General features: G+C 40.9%; 1 long non-coding RNA gene across 17 annotated transcripts in view; it reads right to left on the bottom strand.

Annotated features, from left to right (window-relative positions):
- Positions 1-25,995, bottom strand: part of LOC110597422 (uncharacterized) — a 201,062-nt gene that overhangs the window by 143,523 nt on the left and 31,544 nt on the right. For 15 of the 17 annotated variants that reach the window (XR_013437327.1, XR_013437333.1, XR_013437334.1 and 12 more), the window contains exons 6-10: positions 13,729-25,995; positions 12,866-12,962; positions 9,996-10,076; positions 9,767-9,808; positions 7,333-9,100 (exon numbers count right to left, since the gene is read on the bottom strand). The exon at positions 13,729-25,995 is cut by the window's right edge and continues 26,068 nt beyond it. This is a non-coding gene — a long non-coding RNA (uncharacterized LOC110597422). Of the gene's footprint in view, positions 1-7,332; positions 9,101-9,766; positions 9,809-9,995; positions 10,077-12,855; positions 12,963-13,728 lie in introns of all 17 variants that reach the window. The other 2 variants (XR_013437328.1, XR_013437330.1) reach the window with 2 other exon arrangements.

Below are 25,995 nucleotides of genomic sequence, written 5' to 3'. Positions count from 1 at the left end.
GAAGAGTGTGGCACAGTGTAGCAGCTAACTCAATGAACAAAGAGGTGAGGGAACTCCGCTCAGAAAATATAAAATATATACACCAAAGCCTTGCCCCCAATGTCCCACTTCTTCCAGTCACACTAGCAGCCTTCAGTTACCACTCAGGTAACCCCTAACAGGGAATTAATTGAAAAACAGGCTCAGCTGCTCAAACACTCAGAGGCTGCTGCAGCCAGGATCCCTGGAGGCTTGGCTCAAGGTGGCAGACCTTGGTGTCAATCATGCTGTTCTGGTCTGTATAAATGTAGGATGCTGGAGTGAGGAACTTATGGAGGGTTCCAGAAAGATTTCAAAAAAAACCCTGAGATCCAGACAAAGTACAACAGGATTGGAGTCCCTGTAGGCACCTGAGAAGTCAAAGTCTGGAGATGTGAGGAGAAAACTGAAGTTGCAATGGAGACACCCTCCCCTCCCCCATTAAGAAATGTCAGTAACATGAGGCATCATTCTTGGAAAGCTTCAGGAATTGAGCAGAGACAAATCAACAGAATGGCCCCTTGGGCTACAACCAAAAAGGAAACAGGGGCAAAGACACACAAGACCTTTGGAGAGAACATCATGTGTTCCAGATACTGACACATAACTCTAGGACCTGTTTGACCTGCTGGATTTCAGTCTTGCTTTGGTCCTATGCCTGTATTCTATGCCCCAAATTTTGTGAATGGAAATGTTTACTCTGTACTCATTATATATTGCATAATTGTAAATTGTGCAATCTTTTCATTGAGATTGAAAGATTGCCTTGAACCTCAGAGAAGACTTGGGACTTGAACTCTGAGCAGTCTTGAGACCATGGAGACTCTTGGGAATGGACAAAATGTACTCTGCATTGTGAGATGGTTGTGAGCTTCTGGGGCCAGGTGTGGAATGTTATGGTTAGGATGTGGGGTATCCTTCAAAAGATCATGTGTGAGACAATGTAAGAAGGCTCAGAGGAGAAATGATGTGTCCTAAGTGCCTAGTAAATTCATGCCCTCATAGGGAATAACTGAGTGGTGCCAAAGTCTGTCTGCAGCAAAATAACCGGGGGGTGACGAGCAACTTGTGTACATTGATACAGCAGGAGTGGGAGCCGTTTACTGTAGGACAGGAGGGGTATATATATATCTTACACACAGCTTATCTTCATTAACAAAAACTAGATACAGCAGCCAACCAATAAGGAATCTCCACACTTAATGGCTCGCTGGCGTTACTTCACAAACCACTCCTTCTGGCAAAATGCCAGGCGCCATCCTGACTTGTTTACAGACTCTAACAGAGTGGTAACTGAAAGCTGCTAGAATGTGACTGAAAGAGGTGGGACATTGGGGGCATCATGATGGGGTATATATTTTATACCCTGTGAGTGGAGTTCCCTCTCTCTTCCCCCTGTTCATCATGTGAGCTGCTTTACTTTGCCATACTCTTCCATCATGATTTCCTGCTTCACCTACAGCCCTGAGAAATGGAGCCAGTCTTCTATACACTAAGACCTCGCAAACTGTGAGACCTCAAATAAACTTTTCCTTTCCACAATTATTCTATTTAAGTCTTTACATTAAACCAACAACAAAAAAAAAGCTGACTAAAACCACCACACTTAGACCCTAGAGAGGGCCTCAAACCCCACTGAAAGCTGTTGGAAAACTTTAGCCTCACAAAAGCTCTGGGGGAAAGAAAACAAACCTGAAAGATTCCCTGAGCCCCTGGAAGCCATTGGGGTAACCACTGAACCACACTGAAGCCCTGCAGAAAGCCTTGAGCTTATACTAAGTAACATGTGGTGACCCTGAGCACCACAATGACAATGGAATTTCAAAGACACACTGGACAAGAATTATTCCCCACTGAGACACTGGAGAAGGCCATTATTTACCCAGGATACTGTGGAAGAAGTTTCACTAGATAATGTGCAGAGTTCTTTAATCCACTAAGACTCTTGGGAAGGCCCTGACACACAGTCAAACTCTGGGGAAGATTGCTGAGCACCACTTTGATGCCGGGATTGCACTTCGCTCCAAAGAGGCCTTGGGATTTATTGAGAAAGCCCAAAGATCCTGAACCCAGTGATTCCTTTGGGAAGATTCAGACCCTTGCTCTGAGGCTGGAAGAAGCACTGAGCAAAACTGACACTCTGAGAACAGCACTGAGCCTCATGGAGAACATGTAAAAGATCCTGAAGACAAAGGACTCTGAGGATGGCTCTGAAATCCATGAGCCCCAGGAGAAATCAATAAGACCTATTGAATCTGTGTGAAGCCCCTGAGTGTAGTGGTGCCCCCTCCTCCACCAATGAATCTTAATTAAGCTTCTCCAGGTACCTTCAACATATCTTTTCTTATTAACAGAATATCAGAAAAAACTTCCTGCAAAAATGCCCAACTGTGATTAGACTTCCTATTTCTGATTACTGTGTCTTCTAAAAGCTAAGTTTGGCAACAGACTTTATGATGTTACTTCTGCTTCTGTGGTAAAACATATAACCTCTGAGTAATCTAAAACCAAAAATAAAAAAAAAAGTAAATCAAAAGCACTCTCTATGAATTCAAAGAAAAAAGACACTTTTAGGTAGACTCCAGCAAAAGTGGAAATCCAAGCCCCACCTCCAGGTGGATATAAAGTTCAAAGAATTTCTAGTCTCATGGTTCAGAGGAGGAAATTTTAGGATACAGCCACACTCTGAACCAACTGTAGCCAATAAACATGTTTTCTGTTAATTCCACAGTTGTCCAGCCTCATCTGTCCTGCAACATTTGGCAATCCACTTGAGATGGTAATGGTCAAGTTGCCTCTCTTGTCTCTCAGGTCTGGCTTCTCTGGGATGTTGGAGGACATTGCTTCCCCTTAGCACACCACAGAGGCAGCTCTTTGGCTGGAGAAAAACAACTCACCTGACATCTCAGAACTTCTACCCTGAAGCTCAACAGAACCCAAGAGGTACAGGAACCAGAAATAGGAAACGAGAAGCACCACCCAACCAAAAAGGTAGGTCCTGGTCCTTCAGTGGTAGCTAATCTGACCTCCCCCAAGAGGACTAAGTAGGGAGGACATAGGATTGCCCAACATTTGAGGGTCCTGAATAACCTCCAAAAGGAGTTGGAGTCAAAAAGGATCCAGGGAGTCACCTAATTAGTCTCTGTTTGGGGTCAGCAAACATAGGGGAAACCATGACTCCCTTTTTGTTTGTGTAATTTGGGGGTTTTGAAATCTTGCTCTGACCATTGTTATAGCGAGATTGAAATAAATCACTGGTGTATCTAAAGCAGGAGATAAAACATTTATTCACACCTGGCACTCCAGATTTACCAGCTGATGGGCTAAGGGGAAGACTGCAAGTTTACATTCAGAAATTTACTCAGCAAACTTGTGTTCTCTCTGTGAATTAGAATGGCCAAGCTTTGGTGTGTGCTGGCCACCAGAAGGATCTTTAATTGCAAGTATTATGCTGAGGTCTTTTTAATAGTTGCTGGAACCCCTGGACACCCAGAAGAGTTTCCGTGATTGCTCACAGAGATAGTCTAGAAACACTCCATTGGTTGAGAGCCTGTCTAGATGTACAATCCAAATTGAGGTTAGCTCAGATTGTAGCAGCATCTAAGACCCAAAAAAGGCAATTAAGCAGAGAAAATATGACACAGAAAAGACAGAAAAAGAACCAGTTTTACTCGGTGAGCCAGAAGAAAGTCCACCATCTTACATGCCACTGTATCCAACATTTCCAAGACCACTGAGACAATGGGCAGTCCCTCAGCCCCCTAATCCCAAGAAACAGCTGATTATGGCTCTTCAAAACCAGATACTCCTTCCCCTATGAGGTGCTCAGGCCAGAGGCTTCCCAAAGGCCAAAGATTCCTCCTCCAACTTGTAAGACCAAGATGGAAACCCATTCTAAGACCAGAGCCACAACCCAGCTGTGAGCTCTCCAAGTGCCCTTGTAATAGACTAGAGGACCTGCCTATGTTGACCAGGAAGAAATCTTCTGAGGGGCCCAATGTGTTTCCAAGTATCAGGCTTTTGCCTCCAATGGTATCTGAAATTGGAAAAATCATACTATACCTCCTACACACAGAAATCTCAGACCATGAATCATATGAGGCAATCTGTTATCTAGACCCACTAAGCTACCTGCTTGTTAAGATTTGAATATGAGGTATTCCCCAAAAGCTCACATTTTAGACAATTAAGAAGGTTCAGAGGAGAAATAATTGGGTTGTAAAAGTACTGACACAATTAATCATTTAATCCCCTAATATGGATTAAATGAGTTAAATCTAAAGTGGTAGGGTGTGGCTGGAGAAGGTGGAAATTGAGGTGTGGCTTTAGATATATATTTGTATTAGGTAAGTGGAATAAATCTCTCTCTCTCTCTCTCTCTCTCTCTCTCTCTCTCTCTCTCTCTCTCTCTCTCTCCTTTCTGATCAACATGTGAGCTGTTTCTCTCTACCATTCTTCTACCATGACATCCTTCCTCAACTGGAGCCCCAAGGAATGAACTCTGCCTTCTATGGACTAAGACATCTGAAACTGTGAGCCCTAAAATAAACTTTTCCTCCTTTAAAATTGTTCTGGTCAGATCCTTTAGTCACAGCAGCAAAATAGCTGATTAAAACACTGGGGGAACTGCTGTCAGCTACATCTTATTCTATCAATACAGACGAGAGCAAATGGGTGACCTGAACACTTTAAAATGGCTAGAAGAACATACCCCAGATGCACAAGGCAACATCAAAGCCCATGCCCAGGCCCAGTTTCCCAACACAGACTTAGGGTGGAACCACAGCAAAAATGAAGATCTCCAAAAGAAAAAGAGATTTCAAGAAGCCCTCATAGGAGACCTAAAAGAAGGAGATGGAGAGCCCTAAACATGAACAAGATATCAAAGATATTCCAAAATCCTGGTGAAAGCCCCAGCCAGTTCTATAATCAACTGTGTGAAGCCTCTGACTCTTCACTCCCTTTGATCCAGAGGCACCAGACAACCAGAAGGTGGTCAATGCAAGCTTTGTGGGAAGGCACACAGTGACAGTCACCCAAATTACAAAACACTAGAGGGTTTTGCTGGGAAGATTCCCAGTGAGCTGTTTGAAGTGGCCACCACAGTGTTTGTCAATCAACACCAGGAGACCCAGCAAGAAGCAGACTGAAAGATGATGAAGATGGTTTCTCCTTTGCACCTACCCTTACTATAAACCCAGAAGTCACCCAAAGGGTTTCCTACCAGGACAAAGCCAAAACAAATACCCAAATCAGACCAGATGCAGGGCACAAGGATGGTCTCCACCAACCACCTCACCCTGAGACTAGACTAAGTCCCCTGCCATCTAGAGGGCCACTGGAAAAATAAATGCCCCAAACTGAAGAAAGCCCACTGACTTCCTGCTATTCCTTACCAGGATAAGCGAGGCCAAGTCATTCAAGGTTGATACCAGTTCTACAAATGTGTCCCCCTTGATGCTCAATGCCACAGATACCCCTATAATGCCCATGAGAAATTTTTTGTGGGACTGGAAGCCATGGAAAATTATGATGAGGACTAGGATTGATGACTGGGCTTTATCCTTTTGGGCCCTCAGAAGCCTATGGTTCAAATGCTTACAGGGGAAAAACCTATGGACTTTATGGTGAATGCTGGAGCTCACCATTTAGTTATGACCCAACCTGTGGAACCACTTTCAAGGAAAGAGACCACAATTGTGGGGGCCCCAGGAAACAAAGCTCATCATCCTTTCCTGTTACCACAGCATTGAAATTTAGCAGGCCATGAAGTAGTTCATCAGTTCCTATACATGCCATATTTTTCAGTTCAATTGATAGATTGAGACCTGGTAGGAAAGCTCCAAGCCCAGAAAACTATTGATGCAAAAGGCCAGTCACTGTTATTATTGGGAAAACCTGAAGCAAGTATTTTAACCCTCACAATTCCCTGGAAAAAGAAGTGGCATCTCTTCAGCCTAGTAGAAACAGCACAACAGGAACCACATATCCCTTTCCTTATACAAGGAGAATGGACAGAGGCCAACCCACCTGGACTAGCCAAAAACTTTCTCCCAGTGGTGATGAAATGTGAACCTGAAGCCATACCAGTACACCTGAGATGACATCATATTCCTTAAAAGGCATAACTTGGAATTCAAAAATATTTGATCACACTTTTACAATGAGGAATTCTCAGAACTAACCAATCCCCATGAAATACACCTCTTATGCCTTTCCAGAAACCAGAAACTGATAAGTATTGGCCAGTCCAACATTTACATGCAGAAAATCAAGCCACAGTCACCTTATATCCTATGGTCCCTGATCCACATAATCTCCTAAGTCTGCCCCCATCTGAGGTGGGCTATTTTACATGTCTGGACCTTAAAGATGCCTTTTTCTGCACGCAACGTGTACCGCAGAGTCAGCCACCCTTTGCCTTCTAATAAGGAGACTCCCATGGGAACAAGGGCCAATTGAACTGGAATAGGTTACCACAAGGATTCAAAACTCATTAACCCTCTTTGGGATAGTGTTGGCCTCTGACTTAAAAGCCTTTCCTGGAAAACAATGTGGATGCATATTGTTCCAATATGTAGATGATCTGTTCCTGGCTGGAGCAACCAGAGAAGATGGCGAAAGAGGAACACAGCTGCTACTCACTCTCCTATGTAAGGCTGGTTACAAAGTTTCGAAAAAGAAAACCCAGATCTGTCAAGAAAAGTAAACTACCTTGGTTTCTGTATAACTCAGGGACAGTAGAAACTGGGATACAAGAGGAGACAGGTGACCTGCTTAATTCCTGTCCCTTCAACCTGCTGTCAAATCAGAGATCTTTGGTGCCACTTAATTCTGCTGTGTATAGATCCCCAACTTTTCAGTTATGGTAAAACCCCCTGTGAAGGCCCAAAAGGGGTGAGAACAGGATCTGCTATTCAGGGGGCCAACAAAACAAAAGGCCTTTGAGGACACTAAAGAAGCACTCACCAATGCACCTGGACTAGGTCTTCCTGACCTCACAAAGCCTTCTTCCTGTATGTCCATGAATGGTATGGAATAGCTGTAGGGGTCCTGACTCAAATGCTGGGAACATGGCACATCCAGTGGCCTATCTATCTAAACAGCTGGACTCTGTATGTAGCCCAAGGCTGGCCACCTTGCTTATGGGCCCTTGCAGCCATGGCCCTTCTGGTGTTGGAAGCTTATATACTGGCTATGAAACAAGAATAAGGTGCCCATGTTCTTCATTAATTTTGACATTATCAGAGTAAAAAGGATAATGTTGGCTGAATAACAAAATAATTGTCAGTTACATTGGGTGGGAAACCAAACCTTTTTCTTAAGATGGCAGCTGATGCTTAAGATGGTCATCCAGATGCTAAGCTAGGATCTTCCACTGGGTAAGAGACTCTTTATGAAGTAAAGTTGTAATACATCTAAATTTAAAAAAAAGGAATATAATTAAGTGATAAAAATGTCTATATAAATGGAAGGTAAATTTTAAAAGGTTTGTGTGTGATTAAGTTGGTTATAAGTGGGGCTGGGATGTGGCTCAAGCAATGGCGCGCTCGCCTCGCATGCGTGCGGCCCGGGTTCCATCCTCAGCACCACATACAAACAAAGATGTTGTGTCTGCCAAAAACTAAAAATAAATATTAAAAAATTCTCTCTGTCTCTCTCTCTCTCTCTTTTAAAAAAAGTTGGTTATAAGTAACACAATTAGTAAAATCTATTCAAGGTTTTTCTGTGAAGTCAAATATTAATGTATTGATATAAACCAAAGTTTAATATATTTATTGAAATGTCAAGGATTTCTTCAAGTATTAATTTACTCTTAACATTGAGTCTGGTGTTTTACAATCTACAGCAATTAGTGTTAAAAATCAGGGTTTATATTGTTATTTTAGAGCATTGCACTAAATTACAGAGTCTAGATTTTTGTTTAAAAGCTAAACTTGATTAATATGTAAACATCTATGTAATTATGACTCTGTTACACTTCTTTGTATATTAAATGTATTAATATATTTCAGGTATAGAAGACTTTAAAGTAAAACATTTAATTTTGTTTTCTATGTTTATTTTATTTATATGTGATGCTGAGTCAAACCCAGGGCCTCCCTCACACATGTTAGGTGAGCATTCTACTGCTGAGCCACAACCCTGACAGTAAAAGTTTGAAACAACACTTTATCAAGCTAGTGGCCTCCAAACTAAAGTTGTTTCTAATGGTAATTTTAGACATATAAGGATAACAAATTTGGGGGGGGGATTTATTTATATTATTTAATATTCTGTAACCAAATATAAACCTTAGTTTACTTGTTACACTAGGATAAAAATGTAAATGTATTTCTAAAAGATAATGAGGCACTAATCTACATAAAGATTAATCTTGTGAAACATAAAAATGTTTTGCCACTTTTTTCACAAAAAGAAAGTTAAAACTCTCTTAGCCTTCCTTTAATCCTTATTTCAGAAAATGTCATATTGTGTTAACTAACACAATAAGTTAGGCCAGACTCATCTCAATTAATGTTTTATTCAAAAGATTGATATTTATTTTAAAGATTTCTGTGGTCAAAAACATATGATATAATCTATAACTCAGCTAAGGTTTAAGAATATGTACAAACTAATTTTTTTTACTCTTGTTAATTTCAAGAGTTTTTACTCTTGTTAATTTCCTTTAAATTTTCCTTTTAAACTTTAACTGCTATATATTAGTGCTTTACAAAAGTAAAATTTCAAAGATAACAACCTAAATTAATTTGAAATATAAGGCCATCATCTATAGACAGATAGTATATAATGCTAAATTCCAGTACTAATAGAGACCCCAATTAAATAAAAGGAGTAAAGAGGACTATAAAGTTATAAACATTAAAGTTAAAGCCCAGTACTCTTACTTTAAGACTGGATTGCTGGATATTTAAGATCAAGGCTTAAAGATTAAGGTTAAAAAATGGGGTGGGGAGCAAGAAACCCAATACTTAGCTCTTGCCCTCTGAGTCAGCTTGAACCCAGGAACAAGGGAACTCCTCTAAGAGCTTTGCAACTCTGGGCCACATGACCTCCCAATCAGGTGGATTACTGGGACCTTAAAAAAAGAAATCCAATCAGTACACATACTGTGAAAAAGGAGAGGCATTGGAAAAGAGAGATATCCCTGATATTTCCAAGGGAAGCCACATGGTCAGTGAGGCCTTGACTTATCCTGCTGGATGGCATTAGCAGAGCTAAACAGCTGCTCATTAGTTCCCCAACAGAGACCCCAAGAGAACTCAGCTGACTCTTAGTGATAGATAAGAACAAGGTCATTTGACCAGCTTGATCTTGAATACCTAACAAATACACTTAAAATGAAAACAGAGGTCATTCCAATAAAAAGATATTTTACAAAAATCAGGTGGCATTAAGTAGCTTAACTAAATGTTGTGTTTATATTCTTGATAACTGACCAGGTTAAAGATTTACATTCCCAAATTTAGCTTTGTCCTCTCTGGCCTTTTAGGCATTATTATGAGGACAACTTCTCAGCTCTGACACCTCCTTGTGAGAGATTATTGATTTCTATCATCTTTGTGATATTCATTGACATGTTCCAGATGATGAGACATTTATCTTGTATTAATCTCATATCAGCACTCATGTCTTTATCTTTCTTTCATAGACCCATGCCCTGTCCAGTCTCACGACTAAATACTCAAGGTCACTCCAGGCGAACTGGGCTGCACAAAATAACCACATAGAGGTAGAGAAATACCTTTTTCTTTGGGTTCTGTGATGGCTCCTGCAACCTTGGGGTCTGTGGAAAGAGAGAGAGGAGCACTTGCTGAACCTTTCATTGTGAAGAAGCCACTCAAATGAGGCAAAGCATAGGATTACAGGAGAAAAGGTGAGTGTAGCTCAACTGCTGCCCACATGGGCAGCTGAACTTAAGGTCACTCATCTGAATTTCCAGGGACACCAAAGAAAAAGAATACATAATTTACCTTTAATCAAGCTTCAGGATGGGTTCTCCACTCTCTGCCTCAGGCTCCCCAAATGGGAGAGCAAGAGAAAGTCAAGAGAAGCTGATGAGAGAGAATTAGCATATTGAGAAGTGGGCTTTTATTGGGGGACCCTCATTCTTAGAAAGTTCCATTCAAAAAAGGTCAGAGTGGCAGAGTTACATAGGATAGGTGAATGTAATTTGACCCAAAGGGCCACGGGGTGACATGCCTATGTCTGATGATGTGCCCTCTAACTTCCAAGACCCAGGCAATGTCCAATACTATGTTATGTAGTGCCCGTCAAACTGTCTCCCCTCCAGGATGGAAGGAGCAGATCATTCAGAGTGGCTCCCCACTCAACTCTTCTGGGTTCCACCTACTCCTAGGGCTACTCCCAGGACCACACCTTATTATCCAATCATGAGAAAAGATGGAGAACCAGTCATGGCACTGCTGCCCCACACTACAGTGATCTTTCAGACCCCCATGGTTCATCAGGACTAAAGATGTCTGAATTTGGAGTGGCTACCCACAAATTCCCTGTTTCTTAATATTTATAGGCAATTGGGGTATTACATGTTTTAGTCACTGGATTCTTGGTCCAAGGTCATCATAATCTACTATTGAAACACAAAAGGAATTAGTAGAAAACATATCATTTCAATAATATAGTCAACTTGCAAGATCCAGGTTATTATTATTACTCTGACAAACACTCATCAGAAGATTTTTAATCTTTTCTCAATTTTTTTAGTGGGAAGCATTGCATTTGGCCATAGTAACACAGACGTATTTAATTGGCATGGCATTTAAGCCTATCCACAAACCACAGAGCAGAAGGCTCATTTGCATTATACTGTCTTCTAGAGCATTTTAACTTAGTTCCAATTCTTCCATCAGAATTATCTGACTATGAAGGATCTTGGAAGTGATTTAATCAAATCTTAAGAAAATTCACATATTCTAAGTTTAAAACATAGCCATAAAGACTATAATTATAGAAGCAAGGAATGATATTTAATGTAGTCACTTCAAGGATCATGAGATCAGGAGCTTGCCTAGGTCTGGTTAATTGACATGCACCTGTTTCAAAGCCTGAATGTTAACTTCAGCATCTTATACCTCTGAAATATTAGCTGGCAATAACTAGTGATACAATAATAATAGTTGTATTCTTAAAGGCTACAGGATATTTATCATCCTTTCAGTTAATTCTCACATTTAAGGAGGTTTTTAGGTCTGTCAGTAATGTAAATATTTTGAAGGTAGAAGTCAAACATCAAAACATCCTTTTGGGTGCCAACTCACGGAGGGTTAGATTATTACCAATAAACTTCCAAGGGTTATGGCATCCTTGCATAATCAGCTTTGTCAATTCTGGGAGACCAGTCTAAAATATATCCATTATTTCTAGATATCTTGTGTCACAGTGGCAATCTAAACACTTAGGAAAGGTGTCAATTCCAATTGTAGAATGAGTAGGAGAATAATATGTTGGTGTTTATCTTATGTAAATAACTGGCCTGTATAGAAAAAATATATATTTTAACAATATTTTTGACAATTGTCCAGAAAAGTAAGTATAGTCTTAACTTATAAGGACCAGCATGATTGGCTGGTTTAGGTTTCCTACATGCTGTGTTTTTCTCAAAAGACACTCCCAGAAAACCTGTTTACCATAGTATCAACATATAGGAATAATTGAACATTACAGTCAGTACAAGTAATCTAGTTCATGGGTATACTTTCCAGTCCATACTTAAAGGCACATTAAAGGTGGACCTGAGAAATGGGTCTATAGAAATCTCTTCATAATTTTTACTTGCATAATAAGCTCATGAATTTGCATGGCTCTAAACTCTGCAGTTGGGAGATTTACCTTTTTATTTCAGGTTTTTCAGTCATTTTCATGATGAGATGTTTAAACTCTCCTGTGAAATCTGATTTAATTTACTGAATCATGCTGAGTAACAATAAAACTCTCAGTATTACAATTTAAGAAAATTTTTTTTAAATACTTGTAAGATCTAGTGTGCGCTTCTGGGGTTCTATTTTTTTCTTTTTCTTTATTTAAAATGCTGATATAAATCATAATATCAGTAATTTAAATTATAGGAAGCCCTAAATCTCTTCTTGAGAGAAGTGTCCAAAATATCTCTATATCTCAGAATATTATCCTTTAAATAGGTGTCTCTTAATTGTCTTGAGAAAATATGATTAAGCTTACTTCCCAGTGTAGGGAGTAATATGTACATCTTATCATTTTTTGATAAAAAAACAGGTCCAATCAAAGAACTTATATAATACCAATGAATTTCCAACAAAGTTTGCAACCTTTATTGCTCTAAACCAATGTATGGCTTTAATTTGGAGAACATCAATGTTCTCCCAAATCTCACAACTATTCAGCAAAAAAAAAGTAATTTGTGAATTTCAGCAGGGTCTTTGAATCAATCAAATTTAGTCTTGAAGGAGAATTGTCAAATTTGGAATCTAAGTCACTAGTTTAATATATTTAGTATTTAATAAAGAATGTGAATTTATTTACTAAAATTAATTCTTGCTGTAACAACAAGAATCATTACACAATAAAAACCTTCTTTAAAGGAAATACATTTAACATTTTAATAGGTCTTTATTATGTCAAAACATGGACACAATCTTACTCACTTCAGCATAGTAAAATCAAGAAAATAGCTTGAAATACTCTTGAATTAGTTCAAACATTTATAGTCAGTCCAGTTCATATAAATCTCTTTTTCAATTGTTTTAACTTTCTATATCATCTGTCTACATAATGATACATAGATTATCCTTTTTAGGAAAATACTTTTTATCATTAAATCCAGAATACAAAGACCTTGTTTTACCCAAAGATAATTCATTTCTTCCTCTTAGGACCTCCAATGTGTTCTTCCTCTCTGTGGAAGTATCTTCTTTTCCTTTTAGAATTCTTCCTGGTTTTTCCTTGAAATAATATTTGAAAACCTTAGAATCTAACAAATTATTTACATTGATATGAAGAAATATCTCAATGAAAATACAGTTAAAACTTGTATATCTCTGTAGACATAATTAATATATTTGTTTATTACCATATAGAGTTTGTACAAATATTTGAGAGAGATTACTTGATAGTTGTATTATCTCCTGGAAGCAAACTTATAGTAAAATACATTTATCTCAAATACTTGTAACTAAAAGGCAGAGCATCAGAGAAATGCATGCCTAAGTAATATATTAATTATGTGTATTCTGTGGAAAAAAAACAATTAGATAAATATATACTAATTAATCAATTAGACATATATGCTAATTATTTAATGAATTAACAACTATAGGTTATCCAAATCCCTATAAAAATATGTATTAAAAATAAGGGCATAACTGATAATTGAATTAACTTCATGCAACCATGTAGTTGGATTTGGATACATTTTAATTTTTCTTAGATTAGTAGTGCATTGTTTTATATTTCTGCTGTAACATATTAAGATCCTTCTGTATACATTTACTTATGTTTTGTATTTATATACTCAGGTATGAGAATGAGGATTCTTTGATTATCACAGGGACATTGCCGGCTTTAGTTCCTAAGACAAGCAAATGCTTCTTCATAACCTTCAAAATTAAAAGCAAAATATAAAGAAGCTTATGTATTTTGTATAATTGTTACATTATCTCTGCAATTTTTCTTAAAATACAGCTATAAAGAAAAGAATTGGTAAGTTACCTTAGAAACTTTGAAAAAGTTCGGCGCAGGGATGCAATGTAGAAGCCTGGGGAATTAAATTTTGTCTAAAAAGATCTTTTTTTTAGTTTTATAGATGGATATTTTTAAAAATGCAGTCTCTGTGCAGCTCCTGGTAGCAGGGATGAAACAGGAAGTACAGGTTAGTGGCTGGAAAGCTGGACCAGAAGTCCTGTCTGAGTGACTGAAAGGACCAATGGGAAGCCGGGAAAATACAAGAGGCAGGACCAGGAAACCAGCTTGGGCCTTCCAGGCTTCCTGTTGTTACCTTGGTGATGGAAACAGCAGGGACCAGCTGTTCCTTGTCTGGGGCAAAGGCTCCTTGAGCTTCCCTAGCCACTTGCATTCCATTTGATTTGTTTGTATTTTCTGCAGCTGGGGAGGATCCTAGGATGGGAAGCACCTTGCCTTGTCTCTGCTCCCTGTGCTTGCTTTTAGCTGCTGTTCTTCTGTCTTTTGTATTTTCTCCTGCAGCATGTGGGATTTTAAATGTGTGTTTTAACAGCAGATGCCAGTGTTACTATCAGACCTTAAGGCAGTCTGCATTTGGCACCTGGGTCAGATTGTTTAAGGGTTAAAACACTGCTGGTGGTGGGTCTAGTTACAGACCCCATTATTGAACAGTGGCTAAAGTCTTTTGATTCTGATGTGGTAGGTCAAGAATATAGCAAAGAGGTTCAGCATAAACTGAGTATTCACAAAAACAACAGAAAAATAAAATTTACTTTACTACAGGTAAAGAATCCTTGTATCAAGTCTCATCACAAATTCCTTCTTTCCTTTTTCTCTCTCTCTAAGCACAGACTTCTAGTACATAAGCGCCCCAAAAAACTTTACCTAATATTTTACAATATAAAGATTCATAAAAAAAAGTTCAAAAAAGTCCACAGAAATGCTTTGCCCATGGGAGAGGACTGAACTTAACAACATATCCCATTAGTCATCTTAATAATTCTTTACATTTATTTAGAGTCTCTAGAATTGTAAAAATTATTTTTTTCTCTTTCTAAAGGCAAAATATTTCCAAATATTAAAAGTATAATGTCACAGTTTTTCTTCGAATTCACTTACTTTCTACAATTCAGCCCACAATAAGACCAAGTCATGAGCAATGGCACTACCATGCAAGACTAAAGTAATCTTTCAGATCCCTGTGGTGCATCAGGACTTAAAGGTGCATGCATTTGGAGTGGCTCCCCCACAACATCCTGCACAGGTGGTGGAATTTGGGGTTTCTTTTGCATAAAGCAGTCTAGCTGTGAAATACAGCCTAGAAAAGAAGGCAGCAGAAAAACCACACTACACAGAAAGTAATTTTGAAAAGCAGGGTGGGATGGCTCTTTGGCCTTACAAATCAAGCTTCCACACTAGGAAGAGAGAGCCCAAATTTGCTTTATTATGTCTGGAGAAACTTCAAAGATTTTCCATACAATGTTCTTCTGCCAAATAAGTTAGAAGGTGGGCTGTCCAGGCCCAGTGGGTCATACCTAATTCTGAAGCTACAAGAGCAGCCCCTTCAGCCAAGATAAGACTGAAGTCACTTGCACTGCATAATTCATGAAGTGGGAGAAGCCACAAAATGACTTGCAATGCCAAACCAAAATCTCCCTGGCTCAAGGCCAAGTGAAGACACCAAATAGCTCAGGAGTGGCTTCCCACATCCATCTCAAGATGACTTTACAACCTGTTCTTCCCAAATCAGACTTTTACCATGGACATCTTGACCCACCCTATCTCTAACAGGGGACTCCAACTGCTTGTCCCACTACCATGATGCCCATTATAACCTTACCAACAAGAGGGATCCTCCCCCTTTTTCTTACAGCGGCAAGGAGTCCCTAGTATTAGATAGGGAAATAAAATAAAAAATTCAGTTAGTGTAGAGAGGTAATTGGGTCAGATCACAAAAAAATGGAAACTGATGTGGGTCCAAAAAGTGGGAGACCAACTCTGGAGGATTAAAATGTTTGAACTCCAGAGCCCTTCCTCCATTCTATCTAAAATAGCATACTCCTGTTTCAACTTGTTTTTACAACAGGTTCAACCTGAAGCTTATCAGTTCCTTGGAGAGAACAAACCAAAAGAGACCACTAATTTCCAAAACCCATTCCAGACAGAAGACTATGTCAACAGCACAATGGAGTCTCCTAAAAAATTAATAAATTAATTAAAAAGAAGAAGAAGAAAGAAAGAAAAAAGAAAAGAGCAAATAGCCCTAGGAGGCCTCAACCACTCTAAATATAAGAATAAAACATGTTACTCATGTTTTCTCTATTACTCAGACTGTTTTATAAAATCCTACCTGCTAAAATAATATTTTGTCAGTCGAATTATCATATTTGTTTGGCAATTACAACCTCTTTCTGGATTCAGAAGATAAATCAAGTGTTTGATTGTTTCTAGATAAAATTGGAAAATTATTGACCAAACTACATGTGCCTTGATTAAACAAACTCCATTTTACCTTAGACTCCATTTCATATAAGAAAGATTTGTTCCATGAGAAACCTCTGCCTCTACCACCTCCTGCCAACCACACACTGTTTGGCAAGCCATAGTAGTTGAAAAATGTTTTTCTTATTTTTAAACATTGTATTATCAAGAAATACAGTTGTAAGAATCTCTCTTTTAGTTGATATTTCTCATGGGAAGTGCACTGTACACTGAACTGGGTCATTCTGACCCACCTACTATATAGCTATGGTTTTGAATTACTGGTAGATTGCAGGTTTGAGCTACAAAAGAGATATCCTACTTTCTGCAAGGGGTTGAGATGTGCAGCAACAATGTGGTCAGTGGCCCTTGGCCAGCTAGTGAATAAATGTCCATGTCTTCCTTTAAGTCTCATCCAGTGATATATCTAGAACATGCCACAACACAAGGCTCTGCTATTCACTAAATCAGATCCAGAGGCCATGAGCCTCATTAATGACCTGGGAAAGCCCTGAATTCCAGTGATACACTGGGAAAAGCTCTGAACACGAATTAGACACCAGTAAAGGCCTGAATGCCAAGAGACATTTGTGAAGGCCTTTAAATCACACAAAATTATGAAAAGCATTTGAGTATCCCTGAAAAACTATGGACAACACTGAATCATAACCAAATCCTGGTGATAGTCCTGAGAACCACCAATACTCTGTGGAAGGTAATGAGTCCCACTAAAGAATATGGAGAAGCCTTCAGTTTCATTGTTGAAAAGCAAAGAACAAGGGGAATCAGGGAAAGGTCCACACACACATTTAGAGTTGGTGGAGGCCAGAAACCCAACTGACAAGCTTCTAAAGGCTTTTACTCTCACAGAAAAACTGGGGGAAAATATAAGACCAAATCATACCGGAGACCTCAAAAATATTCTGAGGTCTGGTAAGCCATTGAAGTGAACACTAAGCCAGACTGAGACTCTGGGGAAAGCCCTGAGCTTACACTAAGAAACATGGAATATCTCTGAGTACCACAACAGAGTGGGCAGGCCCTGAGCAACACTATGACAATGTGAATATCCCTGAGTTTCAATGACACACTAGGCAAGGAACTAATCCCCATTGAGACACTAGTGAAGGACAATATTTTCCACGAATTCTGAGAAAAAAATCTAAGCATTACTAGATATTGAGAAGCCTCCTAAAACCCACTGAAAGATTAAGGTAGGCGCCAGGCCTCACTATGATACTTGGGAAGGATCTAACACTCAATTAAACACCAAGAATATCCTGAGCACCATTATGATGCTGGGAATGAAAATGAGCTTCACAGAGAAACAGGGAAAATCCCTGGGATTCAGTATAAATGCTGAAAGGCCCTGAACCCAATGTTTCCATTGGGAAGATCCAGTGTCACTCTGATGCTGGAAGAAACACTGAACACAACTGATACTCTGAGAATAGCACTGAGCCTATGGGGAAACTGTATAAAACCAAGTAAAAAGGAGACACTGTGGATGGCTCTGAAGTCTAGAAAAGGCAATGAGACCTACTAAGACCCTGGGAAGGAACCTGAGCACAAGGTGATCATGGAAATGGTACCCCCTGTGAAGGTCAGGGGGACCACAAAAACTCCTAGGAAGACTGTGAATATGTTTGTCAACGTATGGAAGGCCTTTAGCATTCTTAAGACTCTGAAGAAATTTTAACACCACTGAGCAAACAGTGATCAAAACACTGAGACATTTATTGAGGCCATCACCCTGTTCTAAGCAGTGGGCAATAATCTGGGCACCATGAAGAACATGTGGAGGTTTCTAAACATGACTGAAATTCTGAGGAAGGCCTTGAGCCCTCCTCAGACCATAGAATAGGTCATGGACACACTTACAAAAACAAAAAACAAAACAAAAAATAAAAACAAAAGCCCCTGAGCTCCTCTGATATCATGAAGAAGGCCCTGAGTGTCAGGTAGACAATGGGGTACACCCTGGTCATCAGTGTAACCTAGGAAAACTATAGCTTCACTGACTGCTTGGAAAGGCAATGCCACCAATATGACTGTGAAGAAGGCCCTGGGAACAACTGTGACCCTGGGAATGGCAATGAACTCCACTGAGGGCCTGGAAAAGGGGCTGAGATTTATTGACACTGAACCCAGTCTACCTTTGGGGAAATATTTAAGCTGAGGTGAGACTCTGGGAGTAGCACTGAACATGACTGAGACACTGCAAAATATTCTGAGAAAAACTGAGGGTCTGGTAATTGTAATGAGTCTACTGAGGATTTGGGCAATTCTTTTGTCTCTGTGAAAATTTGGGGAACATATTGGACCACATTGAGATTCTGGGAATGTTCAAGAGATCCACTGAATGCCTGAGGAATGGAAGGAGAACACTGAGACTCTGGGAGACCACCCTGAACAGGACTGTGAGAATAGAGCAGACCATAAAACTCATTGAGATTCTGGGCAAGGAAAGAATCACACTCCATTGAAGGCATATGAAAGACCATGGGATTCATACTGACCTGGAGAAGTTCTAAATTCCAGTGATTCACTGGGAAATCTCTAAAATCCATTTAGACATCAATGAATGCCTGAATTCTAAGACACACTTTAAAAGGCCTTTAATACACACACTTGTTAAAAATATATGAACACCCTTAAAATATTATGGACAGCCTTCTGTCTCACTGAGATCCTGGAGATGATTAAAAGAACTACTGATATACTGTGTAAGGCATGGAGGCCCAGTAAAGAATAGAAGAGAGCCATGAGCTCCCTTGTTGAGTCTGAAAATCACTGACTCACAAGGATATCCTGGAAAAGGTCCACAAATGAACTTAGTCCCTAGTGGAAGCCACACACCCCACTGAGAAGCCATTTCATGGCTTTAGGCACACAGAAGACCTTGGGGAAAATCTGAAAACCAATTATACCTGAGAACTCAAAACAACAAAACACCCCTAGAGAATTCTCTGCACCCAGTAAGTCATTGGGGAAAGCACTGAGTGAGAGTTAAACTTTGAAGAAAGCCCTGAGCTTACACTCAGAAAAATGGAGTGGCCCAAATGTCACTGACACAGTGGGGAGGGAACTGAGCACAACTGTGACAATGGAAATATTTCCCTGTTACAATAACACACTTGGCAAGGCACTATTCCCCTTGGAGACACTAGTAAGAGCCGTTATGTTTCCAGAATACTGGGGAAGAGTGTAACCACCACTATATATTGTGCACAGTTTCTAAACCTGCTGGAAGAAGAGGATAGATCCTAGGCCTCACCATGACATTTAGAAATGCCCTGACACAATTAATCAAACTCTTGGGAAGATGGTGAGCACCACTGTGATGCTTAGCTTCACAGAGACCTTGTTTAATGCTCTGGGCTTTATTGAGAAACAGTGAATGTCCCTAAACCCAGTGATACCTTGGAGAACACTCAGAACCTCATTATGAGGCTGGAAGAAGCATTGAACTTCACTGAGGCTCTGAGACTAGCACTGAGCCTCATGAGAAACCTGTAAACACACAGAAAAGAAAAGGAGACTCTGGGGATGGCTCTGAAACTCAGTGAGCCCTGGAAAATGTGATGAGACCTATTGAGATCTCAGCAAGGCCCTGAACACATGGTGACCTTTGGAAGGTTGCTGAGCTGCACTGAGAGCCTGGGAAGGCAATGAGACCACTAACCCTCCTGGGAAGGTTATGAATACATCTGTCAACCTAAGAATGGCTCTTAGCCTTCCAAACATTGAGAAAAATTTTGAACACTATTGAGACAACCATGAATGAATTTGACAACTCTGTGAATCTTGTTGAGACCTTAGACTTTCTAAACACTTGGAAATAATCTGAGCACCATGAAACCCATGTGGATCTCTCAAATAAGAATGAAATTTGGGAGAACACATTGAGTCCTCCTGAAACTCTAGGGTAGGCCCTGGGTTCCACTGGCACTGGGAAAGACCCTGAACTCCTCTGATACCTTAAAGAAGGTGCTCAGGATCACTAAGACTCTGAGGAAGGCCCTTAGCGTCATTGTAACCTAGGAAGACTATAGCTTCACTGAGAGCCTGGAAAGAAAATGACACCACTCACACCCTGGAGAAGTTTCTGTGCACCACTGTGACCCTGGGAAATGCCCTGAGACTCAAAAAGATTCTGAACTGGCCTGAGCAACCCTGTGACCCTGGGAATAACACTGAACTCTACTGAGAACCTAGTAAAGGTGCTGAGATTTTCTGAGACCCTGGCAGAAACCCTGAACACAGTACCCTTGAGGACCTACCTAATTCCAGCTGACACCCTGGGAATAGCACTTAATATGACTGAGACACTGCAAAAGGCCCTGAGAAATACTGAGAGCCTGGTAATGGCCATGAGATCCCCAGAGGCCCTAAGCAGGGCTTTTGGCTCTTAAAAACCTGGGGGAACCTTATGAACCACACTGAGATGATGGGAATGTCTAAGATCACCCCTGAATACCCAAGGAAAAGAAAGATAACATTAAGACTCTGGGGAAAACACCCTGAGCATGACTGTGAAACTTGAGGAGATCATGAAACACACAGATGCCCTGGGCAAGGTGCCACGCTCCATTGAATCAGTATGAAATATTGTGAGGCTCTTTAGAGATGTGCAAAATCTTTCAATTCCTGTGATACACTGGGAAGAGTCCTGCACCCAAATTAGATACCTGTGACGACTCTGAATGCCAAGAGACACTGCTCTGAGTCACACTGAATTTCAGTGTATCTTTAGTACTGTGGATATTCGGTGGAAGGCACTGAGGATGAATAATGAATGTGAGAAAGCCATGAGCTTCATTGTTGATCTCAAAAAGCTCGGATATACAAGGAGACCCTGGGAAAGGTCCACAAGTCTTGTTATACTTTTGATGTAAGGTGTACTCCAAACCTTTACATATGACAATGCAAGAAGGTTCAGAGGAGAAATGATTGTGTCTTAAGAGCCTTAACATACTCATTTGGATTAACTGAGTGGTCATTGAAGGCTGTTGAGGTATGGCTGGAGGAGCTGGGACTTTTGGGACATGGTTTTCTGATATATATTTTGTATCTGGAGAATGGAGTTATCTTCTGCTTTACATTGGCCATGTGAGTTTCTTCCCTCTGTCACACTCTTTCACCATTGTCACGAGGGGACAAAATTGTGATGTATGCAGTCAAGGGGAGGAATAAAGAATGTCCATGCTATTCTGCACCTTTCAATGCTTTATTCACTCAAATTACTCAATGCAACATTACTTTATAGGTTTTTAATCAAGAAAATGACAATCCTTAATGCTAGGTCCTGCAAGAGATATAATCAATTCACAGCAAACAAATGTAGGTTAATTAATTCACAGCAAACAGTTCTAGATTAATTCTAAGCACTGTAAAACACACTTAATCATGATAGTCTAATGACAGACATTTCCTCTGCAAGATAAGGTAAAAAGTTGTAAGACTTAGGCTTTAATTCCAGCAGATGTACTCTCACTAGGACTAAGGTGATCAGGTCTGGAACCAAGGCAGGCTTTTCCTGGTGTGGAGTGCATGATCAGTTGAGGAGAGGGACACAGGGAGAAGTTGTGGCTCTCACCAAGGTTCAGAGAGGTGGTAGAGTCTGCGAGTGGTGAGGATCATGCAGAGGCTCAGGAAATGATGACAAGTGATGGGTCCTCATCAGGCTCCCCAGCTTGAGTGCATCCTTGTTTTGCCTGGCTGAATTCCTGTTCATTTGCTCTATTATTTATACTTACTCTTGGGGCTTTTAACTACCCTTTCAATCCTTATCAGCTACCACCAGATTTCTCAATGACATCATTTGCCCTGGTGTCAGAAACATCTGGTCTGGTGGTCTCCACCCTGATGATCAGGACAGCCTGCCAGGGGCTTCATTCTCTTTATCAGGGTGAGGGGATGTAACTTATTTGTGGCCACACTGAAGGGCTCTTTAGGTGTGCCTGGTGAAACTGCAGGTTTTAGACAGGAGTTTTTAAAATGGTGTTGCTTAGGCTCAGGCCTAAGGCCATCCTAACAACCATGATGTCCTGCCTCACCTTAAGCTCTGAGGTCTGGAGCCAGCCTTCTATGGACAAAGACCTCTGAAACCATGAGCCCTCAAATAAACTTTTTCTCCCCTGTGATTATTCTGGTGGGTTATTTTAGTCACAGGAGTGGAAAAATTGGACTAGAACAGACATTGGTCTAAGAAGTGGAGTAATTTCTGTGACTAAGTACTTACTAAACTCATGTTTAATAAGCATTTTGAGATTTTTGGAATTGGTAGGAGGAATTTTGAGATGTGTAGCTGTGCAGATGGAAATGCTTTAGATTGTTGTGAGCTGAGATTAATGGTGATTCTGGTGAAAGTTCAAAGGCCAGAATGGCAACAGGACACCAGTCAATAAAGACCAGGCTAAAGAGGTTTTAGAAATGGAGGAGTTTATTGGAATTTGGAGTCAAGGCCATTCTTGTTATGTACTGGCTGAGAAGTATCTGCATTTTTCCCAGGTCCTGAGACTTTCAGTGGGGTTGATTTTAGAAGTAATGGATTTTTTTTTTATTGTAGATGAACACAATACCTCTTTCTTTCTTTTCTTCCTTTTCTTTCTTTCTTCTTCCTTTCTTTCTTCTTCCTTTCTTTCTTCTTCCTTTCTTTCTTCTTCCTTTCTTTCTTCTTCCTTTCTTCCTTCCTTTCTTCCTTCCTTTCTTCCTTCCTTCCTTCCTTCCTTCCTTCCTTCCTTCCTTCTTTCCTTCTTTCTTTCTTTCTTTCTCTCTCTCTCTTTCTTTCTTTCTTTCTTTCTCTCTTTCTTTCTCTCTCTCTCTCTCTTTCTCTCTCTCTCTCTCTCTCTCTTTCTTTCTTTCTCTCTCTCTTTCTTTCTCTCTCTCTCTCTCTCTCTCTCTCTCTCTCTCTCTCTCTCTCTCTTTCTTTCTTTCTTTCTTATTGATATGGTGCTGAGGATTGAATCCAGTGCCTCACACATGCTAGGTTAGTGCTTTGCCACTGAGTCACAATCCTAGCCCCAGAAGTAACTTCCTTATGTGGTAGAAGAAATGTCTAGGAAGCATAGCATTCAGGCCACGAGATAATTATTACTGGTACCTTTTAGCAAAATTTATTGTCATATTCAGGAGCAGAGAGCAGAGAAGAAATATTTGGAAAAAGTTAATTTGAAAGTTCATAAAACTGAGGCTAAGGATGTTGCAGTTGTTAAAGTCATTACCAACACTACAAAAATGCTAAAGACTTTGAACAGAGACAATAAAAAAGATGGCTTAAGGACTTCTCAAAATCTGGCAAGTCTACACTCCAAGCTCCTGGGAGTAAAGGTGAGAATTTTCTTAACAAGAAACCAGAGGGAAAACCTTGTTAAGCAAGAAGGCCTAGAGAGTGTTTTTTACAGGCTCCGCTCCATACATACTCAGAGGCTGCTGAAGCCAGCATCCCTGGAAGCTTGGTTATTGCTCAACATGGTGGCAGTCCTTGGGACCAATCATGACATCCTTGTTCTGCATAAATGCATGGTTCCTAGAGTTAGGGATTTATGGAGGTTCTTCCTTGATTTTAAAGGAAAGCCTGGGGAACTAGACAAACTGCAACAGGATCGGAGTCCCTGCGGGCACCTGAGAAGTCAAAGTCTGCAGATATGAGGAGGAAACTGAAGCTGCAGTGGAGACAAACCCTCCTCATTAAGAAATGCCAGTAGGTTGGGAAGAACATGGCTGCCAGCGAAGAGGCAGCACATACAATGCCTCCATGGTAAGGGGATCAGAGAGACTCATTAATACACCCACATGCGTCCTGCGGGGAAACTTCAAGCAAATTTCCTCTGAAAGGAGACCTTCCTGGAACTAGTAAGTTTAATAGGAGGTGTCAGATTGTCACAAAATACTGAATCTCGGCAACCCAGAGCAGGGGCACAGTCCCGCCGGGGGCCGCCGAATGGCCGCTGCCTACACACTGCAGTGAGCATAGGAGCAGACACTAACCGCCTGGACCCCCGCGGGCGGGCTCTGTGAACCCAAGCCGACCGCTGCCCACATGCTGCAGCATTCATGGGAACGGTGGTTGCCTGCCTGGGTCCCCGTGAGCTGGCTCTGTGAATCGCAGCTGGCGCAGGCCACACGCTGCATTGTTCTTGGGAACCATTGCTGCCCGCCTGGACCCTCGCGGGCGGGCCCTGTGAACCCAAGCCGACCGCTGCCCACACGCGGCAGCGAGTTTAGGAGCAGGAGCGACCTGCCCGGGTCCCCACGAGCTGGGTCTGTGAATTGCAGCCGGCGCAGGCCACACACTGCATTGTTCTTGGGAACCATTGCTGCCTGCCTGGATCCCTGCGGGCGGGCCCTGTGAACCCAAGCCGACCGCCGCCCACACACTGCAGCGAGTTTAGGAGCAAGAGCGGCCTGCCTGGGTCCCCGCAGCCCGGCTTTGTGAACCGCCCACACGTAACATCGAACTTGGGAGCCGTTGCTGGCTATCTGCCTGTCCCCCCCCCCCCCCGGCTGGCTTGGTGAACCTCAACCAGCCGCTGCTCACACGGTGCAGTGAACTTGGGAGCCGGCGCTGCCTGCTTGGCTGCTTGGGCCCCCACAGACCAGCTCTGTGAACCGTCGCTGGCTACCGCCAAGCGGCCGCTGCCTACACCCTTGCAGTGAGTGGGGGAGCAGGCGCTGCCTGCCCGCCCCGAGGGCCCGACTCTGTGAACCTCCTCTGGCGGTTTGGAGCTGCAGACGACCACCCTCCACCTGCCAACCCAGTGCTGCAAACGACCCCTGACCAGCTCTGCAAAAGGCCCCGCCCACACAGCGAACAGCAGGAATGGAGACCCGCCCAATCCAGGAGGAAGTACCGCTGCACAGTGATTGACTCCTGCCTACTGAGAGGAGAAACGTGGCCCGGTGGGCATAGCTCCACCCACTGGAAGAGCAGTTAATCGAACACTAGGACTGCATTTATAAATTTTTTTTTTGCTGTCTTTTTAAATGTTTTTTAATCCATCTTATTTTCTTTTATTCTATTTTTTAAATCTCATTTTCCATTTCTACTGTTATTATTTTTCTTTAAATCCCTTTTAATCTTCTATTTTTTTCTATCCTTCTTTTCTCCTGTCTTTACATCTCTTTTTAATTTTCTTATTCCCCCTTCCTTGAATTCTACCTGCTTACTCTTATTCTCTTTAGTGACTTCTACCCATCCCTTCTAATACCTTTCCTCCCAAGCTTCAAATATATTTATAGGAGTAAACAGTAACTCAGCAGTCAAACAGAACAAGAAACAATATGAACAGCATGAATAAGCAAGGAAGAAAAGGAGTGCAAACAATGCAGGGCAGCCTAAATATTCAGGAGGATATAGAATCACCAGAAAAATGGTCATATAAAGAACTCATGGAACACCTGAGACAGATGGAACGGAACCTTAAAGAGGATACAAGACAGCAAATTCAAGCAGCGAAAGAACACATTGAGAATGTATTACACAAACAGATAAAGGAAGAAGTTAAGCATCTTTATCAGGAGATAGAGACTATAAAAAAGAATCAAACGATAATCTTAGAAATGAAGGAAACTATAAACCAAATTAAAAACTCAAATGAGAGTATCATTAATAGAGTGGAGCAAGTAGAAGCTAGAACATCAGATAATGAAGACAAAAATATATCATCTGGAAAAGAGGCTAGCCATCTCAGATAGGCTGGTTAAAAATCATGAGAGAAGCATACAAGAGATATGTGATAATATAAAAAAAAAACAAATTTAAGAGTCATTGGGATAGAGGAAGGGATAGAGATTCAAACAAGGGGAATGAGT

The sequence above is a fragment of the Ictidomys tridecemlineatus genome, chromosome 4 (genome assembly GCF_052094955.1).
Source record: "Ictidomys tridecemlineatus isolate mIctTri1 chromosome 4, mIctTri1.hap1, whole genome shotgun sequence".
NCBI classification, from domain to species: domain Eukaryota; kingdom Metazoa; phylum Chordata; class Mammalia; order Rodentia; family Sciuridae; genus Ictidomys; species Ictidomys tridecemlineatus.
The sequence above is the reverse complement of the archived record's forward strand: the minus strand, read 5'-3'. Positions and strand labels throughout refer to the sequence as shown.